At 37.8% G+C, this 15,313-nt stretch overlaps 1 protein-coding gene and 1 long non-coding RNA gene across 3 annotated transcripts in view; one reads left to right on the top strand and one right to left on the bottom strand.

Moving 5' to 3' along the window:
- Positions 1–5,136, top strand: part of LOC102166536 — a 51,187-nt gene extending 46,051 nt beyond the window's left edge. Inside the window, exon 3 of the long non-coding RNA XR_002344157.1 lies at positions 1,861–5,136. This is a non-coding gene — a long non-coding RNA (uncharacterized LOC102166536). The remainder of the gene's footprint in view (positions 1–1,860) is intronic.
- Positions 1–15,313, bottom strand: part of PDZRN4 (PDZ domain containing ring finger 4) — a 366,514-nt gene that overhangs the window by 31,913 nt on the left and 319,288 nt on the right. The window lies entirely within an intron of this gene.

Raw genomic sequence — 15,313 nt, 5'->3', positions numbered from 1 at the left:
TTTATTTTTTATTTTTATTAGAATATAGTTGACTGAGAGTGTTGTGTCAATTTCTGCTGTACATCAGAGTGACCCAGATATCCATATATACATATATACACACATATATATATACACACACACACATTCTTTTTCTCATACGACTATATTCTTAACTACAATTTTCCACTCTCCCAGATGAGTGAGTATTTCACACCCCTTTTCTCTGCAACTCTACCATGTGCCTTCCCCTCACCTTCGCCAGTGATCCTGCTCCATGATGGAGGGAAAAAAGAAGCCGTGAAATGGAAACTACTGCCCCTTTCCTCCACTTAGCCTATTCATCTAAAGGTATCTCTCTCCACTCCATTGGCTGTAATTCCATTACAAGGAAAGAAAGCACCACAATTCTACCGAGGCCAATGCTTCCACTCACACTTGGTATAAACGATTCCTTGTTGATTTTTCAAGGTTTTGTCCTTCTAGAGTTATTCTCTCTCTTTCTCCTTCATGATCCATTCTCTTTCCTCCTGTGATCCTTCCCATTGCCAGGCAAACACACCCAAAGCATTAATATCATCTAGATAGGATGGAGCGGGAGGAAATCCAGCAGAGAGGGTGGTTGGCTCTAGGTTGAGGGCTGCTGAAGAATCAATAAAAGCACCTTGGAAGACTTAACAGAACTGGCTGGGTACTCACTGAGGCCAATTTCCAAGCAGAGAACACTGATCATGCAAAGGCACCGAGACAGGAAACCGCACATCAAGTTGGAGGAGCTTTCAGTAATTAATGTGTGTGAAGCTAAGGGTTGGAGACGGGGTGGCTGAGGGGTCACGGTGAAAAACAAAACTGGAGAAGCGGGCAAGGGCTACATCATGGAAGGATGACTGCACTATATTAAGTAACTTGGACTCTGGGTAAAGAAAAAGGACTCATAGAAAGCGAAGTAACCCAATCTGATCTGCAGTTTGGAAAATGGCTTAGGCAGTAGCCTAGAGGGTGAGCGGTAGGGGTTAAGAGATGAGAAGACAAGGTGGAAATGTTACCAATTCATGCACGAGAAGGTAGGGGCTTGAATGAAAGCAGTCACATCAGTTGGTAAACACCCTTATTATTATTTCCATTTTACTGATGAAGAAAATGAGGCCCAGAGATAAGTTAACTTGCCCAGAGTCACACAGCAAATCAGAGGCAGGAGCTGAGATGCCAGTCTAACTAAAGCACTCACCTGAATTCTCAACAGTTCCTTCCTCAGCTTCCATTTATGGCTATTTCTATTTTTTTTAGTTTTCAGCATTAGTAACATCCTTGATGTATCTCTCTCCATCACTCTTTCTGAAGTAGAGTCTTTAAAATTCTCTACAGAAATTTGACTGATGCTTAGTAACTTCCTGACAACTATGAGTAGTTATTTTTATCAGCAAATTCGTATTTTATTAAGTTGCTCATTTTTTTTTTTTAAGGACCGCACCCACAGCATATGGAAGTTTCTAGGCTAAGGGTCAAATTGTAGCTGTAGCTGCTGGCTGTGCCACAGCCACAGCAACACCAGATCCAAGCTGAGCCTGCATCTTATACCACAGCTCAAGGCAATGCCAGATCCTTAACCTACTGAGCGAGGCCAGGGATCAAACCCGCATCCTCATGCAGACAGGTCGGGTTTGTTACTGCTAAGCCAAAACAGGAACCCCCAAACTGCTCACTTTTTTAAACTAAATGGATTTTTATTTTTTAATACTAATTTTAATTTTAAAAATTGTCACTGAAATACAGTTGTTTTACAATGTTGTGTAAGTGTCAGGTGTATAAGATTGCTTACTTTGTATTATCTGTTTCCTTTACCATTCTATAAGCAAGTGGCTGTCATGTTCCTTATTACAGACTGGAAGACTTGGACATGAAACAAGGAAACACAGCTCTTGAGGATGGTGCCATGTCATCTTCTTTGCATTTCTAGGACCAGCAGAGTCTGGGAACATATGAGAAGCCCCTCAGGCATTTGTTGGATGAGCTATGGACTATAGTGAAGTTGGATGTCAGCTGTAATTGCTCTGGCTATATTTGTACCTCACTCTAATTGTATTGGATTAAGTTGAATATATTCAGAAAGCTGTTCAAACAATAAATGTGACTTTCTCTCTCATAATCTCTGCCAATAAGAAAATTAATCAGAGTGAACTGTAGAAATAAAGGAAAATTGACTATAAATTACTCATTCTAAAAACTCCTCTGGCACATTTGGGTTTTACTTATTCACTTTTATCACCTGACACTTAGCACCTGCTATGTGCCAAGGCCCTCATTTAGCACTGGAAACTTCTGTGTACCAGCCATTGTGCTAAATGTTTGTGAATAATGTCCCACTTAGTTTTATAAACGTCTGACAGGCTAATATAGCTTATCATGGTTACTTATGGCCCAACCAGCATTCGTTTTCCCTCTTTTTGGAAACATGACCTGAAGTTTCCTGTGCAGAATTACCCTTTCTTTCTTCCTTGTCTATATGTTTGTTCAATACTAACTTCCGCTTTGGGGGCAGTTGTGTGACATAGATATTAGCCAATGGGTGTATTTTATTTCCTTAGCTGTAGTGATCATTTCAGGGATGGATACTGGATACAGTTCAAGCCTATCAATATCAGGCCTGAGACTTCTGGTGAAACTATTGAAAAAAGAACACTTGTCTTTCCTGTTGTACTTGAAACTGCAAGACCAGATTAGGAGCAGATCAAAGCTTCACTTTCTACAATATATAGAGCCTGAGGAAGACTCAGCAAAGAGGATATAAAAGCCAAAAGATGGAGGAAGATTGAAATTTAACAGCATCATTGGAGCCTCTGGGTCAAGTTATACCCGAAATGTTTTAAACTTCTGGGATTTTCAGTTTGGAAAGCCAATACATCTCTTTTTTTCTCAAGCATTTGTTTTGGGTCTTTTTTTTGGGAGGATCAGAGTCCCAGTTGATTTTCATAGATATTATAAATTTCATTATAGAGATAAGGGAATTCAGCATTAAGTAATTTACCTAAGGTCACTTAGCAACCATTTGTCTTAGTCAGAAATTGGATATAGGTCTTTCCTTTTTTTCTTTTACTCCAAAGGTAGTTTTTTTCAATCAATATACTCTCTAGTCCAATGGTGATTTAAAAGCTCGTCGTCTAGACTGAGACTTAAACCCATAAAGAACTCACAAAAGTGCAATGGGATACATGATAAAAGGGCAGATGGAATGGACCAGGCGTCAAGAGATGAGTCAAAAGAGGGAAAGTTCCAGAGAGAAGCTGCCTCCATGTGTTGGGTGAGAAGTTCAGTGCAGCTACAACAAAGGGCCCTTAGGGAAGTATTAAGAGATACCAAAGAAGGGGTTAGGGTCAAATTCTGCAAGGTCTCATAACCAAAGTCATGGGCAGAAAAGGGAGAAAGGTGTCAATCTGCAAAACGGGGGCTTCCTATCTTCTGTAAACCACAGCAGTTACGAAACTAGGGCTGTTGAGAAAAAAAGGACTTGATTTCCTAGTATTCAACTGAGGCAGAAGCATAAATTTCTTCTATTTTATTTTTTAATATTGATCACATTTTAAGAAAATTAATATAATCATAATTTATTTCATAGAATTACTTGGAAGGAAATTTAAGACACAATTTACCTTATCCTCCAACTCTGATCAATAGAAATGACTTTCCCACGTTCACCTGGTAATTTAGCGGCAGAGCTGAGACAGAAACCAGGTCTCCTGACTTTTATTCAATTGCTCTTTTTTTTTTTTCTTCCCTGTTATCTCTCTGGTTTTCATGTTATTCTTTAAGGAATTCTCTCTTGAGATGGAAGGCTGAGACTGTGTAGGGAGGAAAGGGTGTAAGGATGTGAAAATCAGGAAGTGAGAGAAGCTGATGGAAGCAGGTTACCCAGGTGAAGTGTGGGGAGGTAAGAACAAGGTTGAGAAGTGATGTCAGCTGCAGGGTAAACTGAATCAGTATAATGATACAGGACTCCAGGAGAAAAGGGCTTGAATTGTCACATGTTAAAAAGAATTCTTTCAACCCACTGTGTCTAACAGTAGATTTAAAAAGACGAAATAGCACACCAAACTTTTACATAAAAGTATTGTCCATTCTTTGAGAGGTTTAAACACCTATTGTCATTCCCATAGTACTGCTTTTCACCTGGTCCTGCTGTCTTTTATTGCATCTCCCCTCCTGGCATTTGTAAGCTGTCTTTTCTTTGAATTAGTGAAAGCAACATTTTCCAAAGAAAGTGTTAACAGCATTTCTTTGATATCAGTCATGTGCTTTCTGCAAAGTAAAGAGTCAAAAGGGACAGGGCAACCCTTTGAGCAGCGGGAGTCCTTGACTCAATGACTGTACTTCTTGGTAGAGCTTTTCAGCTGGCCATGTTTTCAATAAAGGAGATCAGCTGGAGAGATTCCATCTATTGTTTGAGATGCTGTTTTAAAGTGAAAAAGAGAATCATTTTGAAGAGGCAGATATTTACTTTAAAAGGGCAAAATATCTTTTACCTAAATATAAGACAATCTGCAGCTCCTCTGTATGGCAGGGTGAGTACAGTAGAAAAATAAAAGCAAAATCTACAGACTCATAAAATGTTCCTCAGGAGTACCCACAGGAGGATTGAATAAACTGGGACTGGAATAGGTTATACATACAAACACTGGGCAACCAAGGATTATAAGTGTTTTAATTTAATAGAAAACAATGTTATCAGTAGGCAACACTTTGGAATATTGGAAATCCTATTCAATATTTGGCAGAGAAGTTGAGACACTGCTTATCCCTTGAGAGCTAGGATATATGGATAAGAACAAAGTGGCAAGGAAGGCAGAATGAAGAGTTGCAGGGCTAAGATACTCCAAGAAAAAGTATATTTAGGTTTGGCAGGTAAGTCTCCAAAGACTGATCCAAAGGGCACAGAGTTTAAAGAGATGGTAGATTTCTTGTGAACTTGGGCTCAAAGTTAAAGAAAGGAAAGAATCTGGGGCATGATAGCAAAAACTACTTTTTGAACTTGGATGGAGATATTAATCTAAATTTATTCCATTTATGGAGTTCCCCTTGTGGCACAGAGGAAATGAATCCGACTAGTATCCACGAGGATGTGGGTTCAATCCCTAGCCTTGCTCAGTGGGTCAGGGATCAGGTATTGCTGTGAGCTGTGGAGTAGGTCACAGACTCAGCTCAGAGTCCACGTTGTTTTGGCTGGGGCGTAGGCTGGCAAGCCCTAGCCTGGGAAACTTCCAAATGCTGTGGGTATGGCACTTAAAAACAAACAAAAAACAAAAATTACATTTAAAAAGAGAATAGAATAGAATAAATAAATATTAAATTTATTCCATTTATCATACTCCCTGTTGGTCAATATATTGATATGCAATGGAATTCATTTTTTGCTAAAAATAGTGCAAGCCCACTGTTTTCTTCATAGGTAGAGAAATTAATTGTAACACTTAAACAGAAACTACAAAGATTTTACATTACAAAACTTATATATAATAAATTTGCGTTCTTGAAAGTACATCAAACAAAGAAGTCTTTTATGATGTTTTTATACCTCATATTCAAGACCTTGGTTGAAAATATGATCAAATAACAAATTTCTACTAAGAAAATGGAAAATATTGTTTGCTTTACTATGATCATTCAAATATATGGTAGTTTATTTTAGCATTTGATAGTAAGTAACTTGGTCCACAAGATTAATTATGAAAAGATGCTTGGTGTCCCGCATCTCCAGATTAGTGTCTCAGTGTATAATAACAATAAATTTCTTTATAAATACATAGCGAATAATTGTAGGTAATAAGCTGATCATGAATTTATGGATTATTTCATATTTGGTAGGTTCTATATTTCGCCACTGGCCATGATCCCAAAGTGTCCAAAGAACTCAACTGATAGCATAGAGTTTAGATTTTTTTCTTTTGTATCCCTTCTTTTTGGAGCCAGCTCTCCAGTGACCTTTTAAGGCCAGTCTATTATGATACATGAAATGCATGTCATTTTTATTGTACTGGCAATAAAATTCAAATAACATGCATTAAGACCAGTTAGTAGACCTGAATTTCTCCTGATCTAATGAATGAGAAAAGGAGGGGCACATTTAAGTCAGATATTCTACATTGAATTCCAGACTAGGAGACGCCCATGTCTATGTTGACACAACAGAAATTTGTCAATCCTCCTCAGAACTTCTCTTTATTTGAAAAGCATTCAGGAACTTTCCCAGCATGTGTTATTAAGGAAACACAAAAGGAAGATTAACAAAGCCGAAGGAGAGGGGAAATAAATAAACCTGTTGACAAGATGAACTTTATTTCCATCAGCTGGTTATTGGAGCAGGAAATAAGGCTTTTCTAATGAGGCCCGGGGCTATGATTGCAAGTTTTTTCTAAGCTATTTAATAGCGGGGGCTAGGGAGCTTTTCCTGTGGTCATCATAACAGGAAAAGGCACAAGACTTTTAAATCTGTCAAGATGCCATAAAAGTTACAATAATTGGTCTTTTTCTTCTTTGGTACAGTAACACTTTCATCTAATTAAATGTGTTCACATTACCTCTATAGATATTTCTGATCTGACCAATGAAATTAAACTCTAAAAACAGATCAGTTACAAAATATAACAAAAGGCATAAAATGCAGAAGCTTAATCTTTTCTCCAAAAGCTCAAGATATTGGATAAGTTGTTTTTTTTCTTAAATCAGGAACCAAGGTATGCATTTTCAATACACTCATTCTTAGTAGGGAGAAAGTTCATTTGGGGAGAGGTATGTACATTCTTAAATATTGAAGTAGCTCTCTCAAAATGTACATAAAATTATTTGTAGGTATAATTTCAGGTACACATATTTTCTAAGTTTGGTCATATACCTCTATGTACCTATAGCACTCATACTTAATGGAATGGAATGCTTATTTTTTTTAAATGCAAAATAAGTAATGCTAGGGACTTTTCTGAGCTTGTAAATTGTCATAAAAGTGCATATATTCTCACAGATATGTATCAATTTTTATTCAAGATGGTAAAATTTCCCCAATGACAAGTGCATAGGTATATAGTTGTATTTTTGTGAAATTGTGAGGCTGGTTAGTGTCACTTAAAGTAGTAGTATTTTATCACATCGGACAATTAAATAAATAATGATCAGATTTATTTTGTTTACATATTTATCTATTAATATTATTTTACAGTTATTTGCCCAACTGCTTTATGAATTGCTTTTTCCTTGGGCTTTTGAAGAGAAGACTTTTTCTCAACATTCTTTTTTTTCTTCTTTTTAGGGCTACACCTACAGCATATAGAAGTTCCTGGGGTAGGGGTAGAATTGGAGCTGCAGCTGCTGGCCTGCTCCACAGGCACAGCAACGCGGGATCTGAGCTTCATCTGCAATCTATATCTCAGCTTGCAGCAACGCTGGATCCTTAACCCAGTGAGTGAGACCAGAGATCAAACCCACATCCTCATGGACACTAGTTGGGTTCTTATCATGCTGAGCCACAATGGAGAACTCCATACATGTCTCTCTATTTATTGTTAATGAGATCAGTCTGAATATTTCTGGCCACTTGAAAATTAATTTCAAGCATTGCACTATGTATTCTGCAGCCTGATTTGGTAAATACATATAAAAACATGGGTCATCAAAATTAATCTGAAGTGTATCAGCATCTGTTCACTACTGCATAATTTATAATAGCAAAGCATCATAAACATTCCCAATGTCCACAACATAAGACCCCTTGAGTAAATAAAGGAGTATCTGAACAATGGAATATTAAGATTCTGGAGAATTTACATAATATAGGAAATGATCATAATAAAGTAGGACAGAAGCTTATATAAGATATAATCATCTTGCTTTTTTTAAACAAATATATGTATAACTGAATCACTCTGCTATACAGCAGACATGAACACAACACAGTAAATCAGCTATACTTCAATAAAATAAATTTAATAAAAAAGAATCTACAAAAATTAAAAATAAAATGATTCTTCTTGCTCCCTTTCTTTCTATTCCTTCTGTTATTGCTCTAGTTCAGGTCTACATTTTTTCCTTCTCTACCTGTCCTCTCCCCTTGAATCTATCTAGAAGATCATTGCTTGATTACTCTTATTAATATGGTCTTTATTTCATGCTCAAAAGCATTATTGGTTCCCACTGCAAATGAATTAAGTCCAAAGTCCTCAGACTGACTCACCAGTCCGTCTGATCCCAAATAGAATTTTCCTCCACATCTCCTATTCTTCTATTCAAAGATCTGATGACCTGGCAAAAATGGAGTAGGAATTATCTCCCAGATCTTGCAGTTCTTCCTCCTTCTCACAGAAATGTATGCTACTTCATTTACTATCCCAATTAAAATTATACCTGTATTTAAGATCTAGTAAACGATGAACTTCCAAAGGGTAGAGGATACATTCAACACTGTATCTCAGTGCTGATTGTAGGAACTTGCAAGTAGTAAGTGCTTGTGCTTACTTGCTAAATAAATGCATACATCTCAAACCACGCCTCTCTCATAGTCTCTCATCACCCAGAAGTGCTCTTCATCCTTATGAGACATAGTGGTCTCTGCATTTCTATTTCAATACGTATCACACTAGACCTTATGTGTTTCTATGGAAGACAGAAACATTCCCAGTTTATGGGCCTGTAAGTTTTCTGTATTAGGATTCAGTTGCCTCTGGCCCTGTCTGGAAGACTGATATAGATGGATTGCTGGGATCTGTTTGTAAGAGGGCTTAAGAATCCTCCTGTGAAAAAGGAAATAAGTTTTAAGGAATAGGGCTCAAAAAATAGGATGTTCATATTTGGTACCTATGTGGTGCTAGGTACTTTGAAGAGCCTTCCTGCTGAAAACAAGTAATGATGCTGATAAACTTCTTTTTTTGAAAAATTTTTAATGTATTGCTGGGATGACAAAATACCAGTAAGTATTCAGAGGACAAAACAAATGAATGATAGTGAGAATTCAGAAAAGATTAATCAGGGAGCATAGTTTAACCTTGAGAGTATTTGCTGATTAAATGAACTTAGGCCTCAATGTCTATAGTTTCATAGAGAACAAAGAATAGGGGACAATGTCCAGGGCCTATCCAAGTGAAGAGTTTAATGGGAGACCACAGGAAGGAAGCTAAGAGCTATCAACTTAGGATAATAGTGAATAAGAAATACAACATCCCTTTCCCAGGATATTGCAAAAAATTGTCTATAATGATTTTTGGCCCTGAATGAAAGGGAGGAAAATCTCACCTGAGAATAAGCAACAACTAGCTGGTCCCCATGCAAACCTCATGGATGTTTGCAGTTTCCATTCAGACTACCTGGAAGGGTAACAGTGGTATCTACCACAATTCAAACTGATAATTAAGTTTAAAGTAGTCCTGGGAGAGTGTTATTTCCAAGGAGTTTTGCAGAAGAAATCTCATATTTGCTGGCTGGAGAAACCCAGGCCTCAAAGGGTCACAGAGGTAAGGTTGGAATTAAAATATGCTTAGAGTCAAATTTCACAAAATACACAAAGTAACAATGCACCATGAGTGAGATCCAGCAGGAGGAAAATTAGACAGTCATTATAGTTGCAAGACATTGAGAATAGATACAGAGAGATTTTACATAATGAGAAAATAGGAGCAAGGACTGCAAATATGAATAACAAGTATAAAAATAACCAATATGAAAAAATAAGAACTTATAGAAATAAAAATTATAATAACTGGAATTAAAATCTAATGAATGTGTTTAAGAGTAAATTTATTAGACACAGCGGAAGAGAGAATCATTCAACTAGAAATAAGTGAACTAGAAGATAGATTTGACAAAATTTTGTAGAATGCCCACTAAGAGAAAAAGAAACGAAAACTAGGAAATAGAAATGAAGAACTATGGAGATAAAGGCTAAGAATACTCGAGAACTGATGAAAACCACTAATCCAGTGATTCAGGAATCAGAATCTTTACTGGGTACTGGATCTGTACCATGTATCAGTAAAGATACAGAGAAATGGTACCTCCGTTGTGGTGAGACAAAACACCTGCTGACATAGAGCTCTATACCTAGGAGAAGTGTTTTTTTTTACAAGGCTCTAAAATAAAGGTATTTTCAGATAAACAAAAAACCCAAAATATTTTGGCAGTAGCAGATTTTCACTAAAGGAAGCTAAAAGATGTACTTGAGGTTCAGAAGGAAAACTCAGATGGAAAGTCTGAGATGCAAAAAGAAAAGAAGAATAAGGAAAATCTGAACAAATATAAAGTGTATGTAACAACTCATTCTATATAATGGCTTAAGGACTTAAAGTAAGGCTAGAAAAAATTAAATTCAAATGCTTATAAAGGTAACATGAAAGTCAGGAAGAATGTGTTTTGCTTAAGTCTTGAGTTCCTGTATTCCTATTAAGGCCAAAGGCAAAGATATCGCTTAATTATAAAATTAATAAATTTTATAAGATAAGCACTAAAAGAACAGAAATAGTTTATATTACCATGTTATAATCAGCAGAGGGAAACTGGAATAAAAAAAAAGACATCAATTTACATAAAAGGAGAGAAAAAAACAGAAAAAGAGAAAACAAAGCACAGTATAAGATAATGGAATTATGCCCAAATTTATAAATAATTTTGAGTGTAAATAGACAAAATTAAAAGACAAGAAGACAAAATAGAAATGCAAAGAGACTACCACTACTACTAGCACACAAAGAAAAACAATCCAGCCATACACAAAGTGCACAAGAAAGGCTTGTAACAAGACATTATAAGAAAGACATGTAAGACATAAAAATTCAGAAAAGTTGAAAGTAAAAGAATGGCAAAATATATGCCCCAAAATACTAACACAAAGCTGGTATAGCTACATTATCAGTATAACAGAATGTATTATAGAACAAAGATCATCACAAGAAATAAAGGCAATATATAACTTTTTAAATAAAGATTAAACTGACAGGGAAGAAATAAAAATTCTGGGCTTGGAGTTCCCATTGTGGCTCAGTGGGTTAAGAACTTGTCTAGCATCCATGAGGATGCGTATTTGATCCCTGGCCTCACTCAGTGGGTTAAGAATCTGGCATTGCTGTAAACTGCAGTGCAGGTCACAGATGGGGCTCCGACCCAGTGTTGCTGTGGCTATGGTGTAGGCTGGCAGCCGCAGTTCCAATTTGACCCCTAGCCCAGGAAATCCACATGCCACGGGTATGGCCATAAAAAGAAAAGAAAACACAATAAAACATTCTGGGCTTAGATGTACCTCAAATCATGAAGTCAAATTACAGAAAACAAAAATGACAGAATTCAAGATAAAATCTGACAAATCTATCACTGTAATGGTGATTGGTAGATAAATCAGGCAATATAATTTTAAGGACATAGAAGATTTGAACAAGATGATTAATAAACTTACCTAATATATAGTTATAGAATATTATTCCCAATAAATGCAGAATATGTTTTATTCTCAAGCATGACTTAGCCTTTTCTGAAAAGGTTCTCTTCAGCATATTAACAGTAAATGCATGAAATTTAATTTGTGCCAGGCGGTGTTTTAACCATTTTAGAATACATCTAATCCTCACAATTCTAAGGGTTTGGTATATAAATATCTCCATTTTGCATAGGAGCAAACTGAGACACAAAGAGGTTAACTGATTTTCTTACCCTAACAACTAGAAAATGGAAAATCTGGGATTAAAGTCTGTGCTCTAAGCTGCTACACACCCAGGAGCACCACTAGGGAGTTGGCAGGAGTTAGAATTGTCTCGAGCCTCCACTGCTGAGTAGTGTATGTGTATCCTATGCCAGGAGTTCCCCTGGAGAGCTCTCCTTAGTTCAGAACAATGGGTACTTCTGAGCGAGAAGGTAAGGACCCAGGATTGGGGGAATCTGCAATGTCATGGTAACATTCTTTCCTAGGACTGGGTATTGAGCAGACAGGTGTTTATTGCATCTCTGTTTGAAGGAAAATTGACACTGTAGCATAGTGTCACTCAGACCATTTTTAGATCTGACATTACAACCTTATGCCATTGTGCTAAAAGTATAATAGATGACAAGTGAAAATAAAAGGCACTCTTTAGCTCTTTATGAAAGCATTAAGACAGGCACAGGTTACTTTTCTTCCTTGAGGTAACTCTTGGACCAGAGCATAGCAAGTACACACTGATCTGAGCAATCTGTCTGTGCCAATCAGAAATGGAGAGAGGGGGAGTTCCCAATGTGGCGCAGTGGAAGCAAATCGGATTAGCATCCATGAGGACGCAGGTTTGATCCTTGGCCTTGCTCAGTGGGTTAAGGATCTGGCATTGCCGTGAGCTGTGGTGTAGGTTGCAGATGTGGCTTGGATCTGGCATTGCTGTGGTTGTGGTGTAGGCTGGGGCTATAGCTTTAATTCAACCCATAGCCTGGGAACCTCCATATGCTCCAGGGGCGGCCCTAAAAAAAAAAAGAAAAAAGAAAAGAAAAGAAAAAGAAATGTAGAGATGGAGAGAGGGAGGTGGGAGGGTGCAATGGATGGACTGGGGGTTTGGGATTGGCATGTGCACACTGAGGTATATAGAATGACTGGCCAGTGGGGATATGACTGAATCCCTTTGTTGTATAGCAGAAACTATCACAACCTTGCAAATCAACTATACTTCAATAAAACTTAAAAAGAGAGAGAGAGAAATGAAGAGAGGGAACGAGAGCGGGCCCCAGAACATTAGGTCCAGCAGGGGATACAACCATTACAGCTAAAGTCAGAAGGAAAGAAAATGCCAGATTCTACGCAGTACCAATACGGCAGCCTTAGAGCATATGTGTAAAATACCATGAAGATTCCTAGAAGCTTCTGGAAGAATTTTGAGGAGCAGTTTGAAGAACCCAAAAAACTGGAGGAGAGGGTACAGCCACAAAAAATACTGTTTTATTACTGTCTGCGTTTTTTTCTAAACAAAGGCATTTCCTGAGGAAACTGGGTAGCTGTTATCTGTGCACTTAAAATGAATAATAGATATTAATTTGCTGAGGGCAGAGACTGTATATATTTTTATCATAATACTGCCTTACATGATATGAAAAATAAACATGAATGAATGAAAAAATCCAACAGAATTCTTTTAAAACCACTTTAAAGTGCATCTGATACTAGATAATAGGGATATTGTTTTTAAAACAAAGAGAAGGCACATGACTTATTGCAGAAGTAAAGTGCCACTGTATTAGTCTTCTAATACTATGGAGTGTATCCAAATTTAGCTCAGTATCTAATCTAGGACAAGTATATGTGTTTGGGAAGGGACCTGTTCAAGTGTGTCCATGAATTTATAAAGGGAAGAGGAAACGTGTAGGACATACAGATAGTAACTTGTGGACAAACAGAAATCCAAATACACACACACACACACACACACACACAAATAGAAATCCAAACACACACACACACACACACACACACACACACACACACACACACCCCTACACCTGTCTGGATTGTATACCAGTCCTAGAAGGCTCTGTCCTTTCCAGCTTAGCAATACCAGTGGCGTCCAGCACCCCAGGCAGTTGCTTCCACTGAATGCTCCTGGCTATAATGCAAAAATTCTGCAAATTACTTCTATAGTGGGCAATGGAGAGGAAAAACTGGATGAAGTTCAACACAGGAAAAGCCATGATAAGTACTATAAAATGTTTTCTAATAATGAAGTCTGTTAGGTTTTGGAGTCATCTCAGCAGGAGATGTGAAGGCTGCATCTCAGAAAGAACTTAAAAATATCAAGGAAATACTCATTTCAACTGTTTCAACTGGGCAAACATCTGCAGTGGAGGAAAGGCAGCGCCTTTAGAACACGACCAGGGTTATAACGATTGTAAAAACTTATGCGTGACAGAGAAAACCTTGCTATTCACTGCTGTGTACAGGAAGGTTGAGGGCACTGTAGTTTTTTTTTTAAAAAAAATCATTATTTGCTTTCCAGGAAAAACATCAGTTTCATCTTCAAAGTGTGGTTTTCTGAAGTAAATAATGTGAGGCAGGATGGTGCGGCAAAAGAGAAGCAGTGCACACCTACCATACTGAGAGTTTTCCTAGCTGATGCTAGCATCTCATTTAGAGAAAAAGTTCACTTTAAGACTTTGTGAGTTTCCACTGCGAATGGAAGTTTTATTAATGACCAGGCCATGGGCAGACCAGTGCCCTGCTGTGGCTCTATTCAGATCTTGGCTGTCTCCTTCCTAGATTTTCAAGCCATATGTTCCTGTACAGAGATAATCCCAATCCCATTTGTAAAGAGGAAAGAAAGAAGAAAGTTCACTGTGCAGAACGGCACGATGGACAGCTCATCAACGCTGGGGTGGTCCTCTGAGACGTTCATTTCTTCCCTTCACAAAAGCCGAAGATGAAGTTTAAGTGCCTTCCTGTGTATTTAATTTAAAAATACCAGTCCCTCTAGTGTTCAGAACTAAGCCCTTTTAATAAAAAAAAAAAAAAAAAAAAAAAAAAAGACTTCTTATTCCTCAGATACCTTCCGTGCACGAAGTAATGAGCACTGTAGGATCTTAGAGGTACTCTGCAGAGTAATCCCTCGGGATTTTCTATTTTGCAGAATTTACTACTTATTTTGCTACATGCCTGCAGAGAAGTGGTCAAGTTCATGCTTCCCTTCTAAAGCTATTGAAACTCTTCAGTTGTGAAAACAGCCTAATGAAAGTGGCCTCTTTATCCTCCTGCATTCGCAGACTACTCCGGAATGCGTCTCTCACCTAGGCAGGCATAGCCTCAATGTGTCTGGGGGCTATTTGGGCGGAAATAGAAAAGTCTCGGAGCGAGACAGAGCAGTCTAGAGGTAAACAGGCTGCCGGTGCTGGCAGCTGTGCTGTTCCAAAGAAGACTGCTTTCCCCTCTGTGGTCTCACTTATCAACTTTGACAGGTGACTATCTTGACTCTCCGGAACATTCATCAGAGAGAACAAATCGTGCTGAATGTCAGGTTTGCCAGCAGGACTTTGGTGAGCAGTTGACTATTAAGAAAATAGGGCTCATAACCATTTATCATGCAGGGGAAAGGTAACAGTCTACCTAAATAAATTTTTTAATTAAAAAAAAACCCCACCTATGTATGTCTTTGAATCTATACTCTCCCATCCCTACCACCTTAGTTCAAGTGCTTTGCATGTCACACCTGGATTATAAAAATTTGCCTATATTATTTGGGGTTTTGTTCCTTCCAATTTGCCCTCCACACTCCTACAAAAATGGGTCAGTCTGCAAACCAATCTGACTCCCTTGGGCCCCTTCTAACATGGAGTTGTCTTCCCAGTGCCTGTGATCTAAAGGCTACGT

The sequence above is a fragment of the Sus scrofa genome, chromosome 5 (genome assembly GCF_000003025.6).
Source record: "Sus scrofa isolate TJ Tabasco breed Duroc chromosome 5, Sscrofa11.1, whole genome shotgun sequence".
Classification (NCBI taxonomy): Eukaryota; Metazoa; Chordata; class Mammalia; order Artiodactyla; family Suidae; genus Sus; species Sus scrofa.
This window is presented reverse-complemented; position numbering and strand designations above follow the sequence as displayed.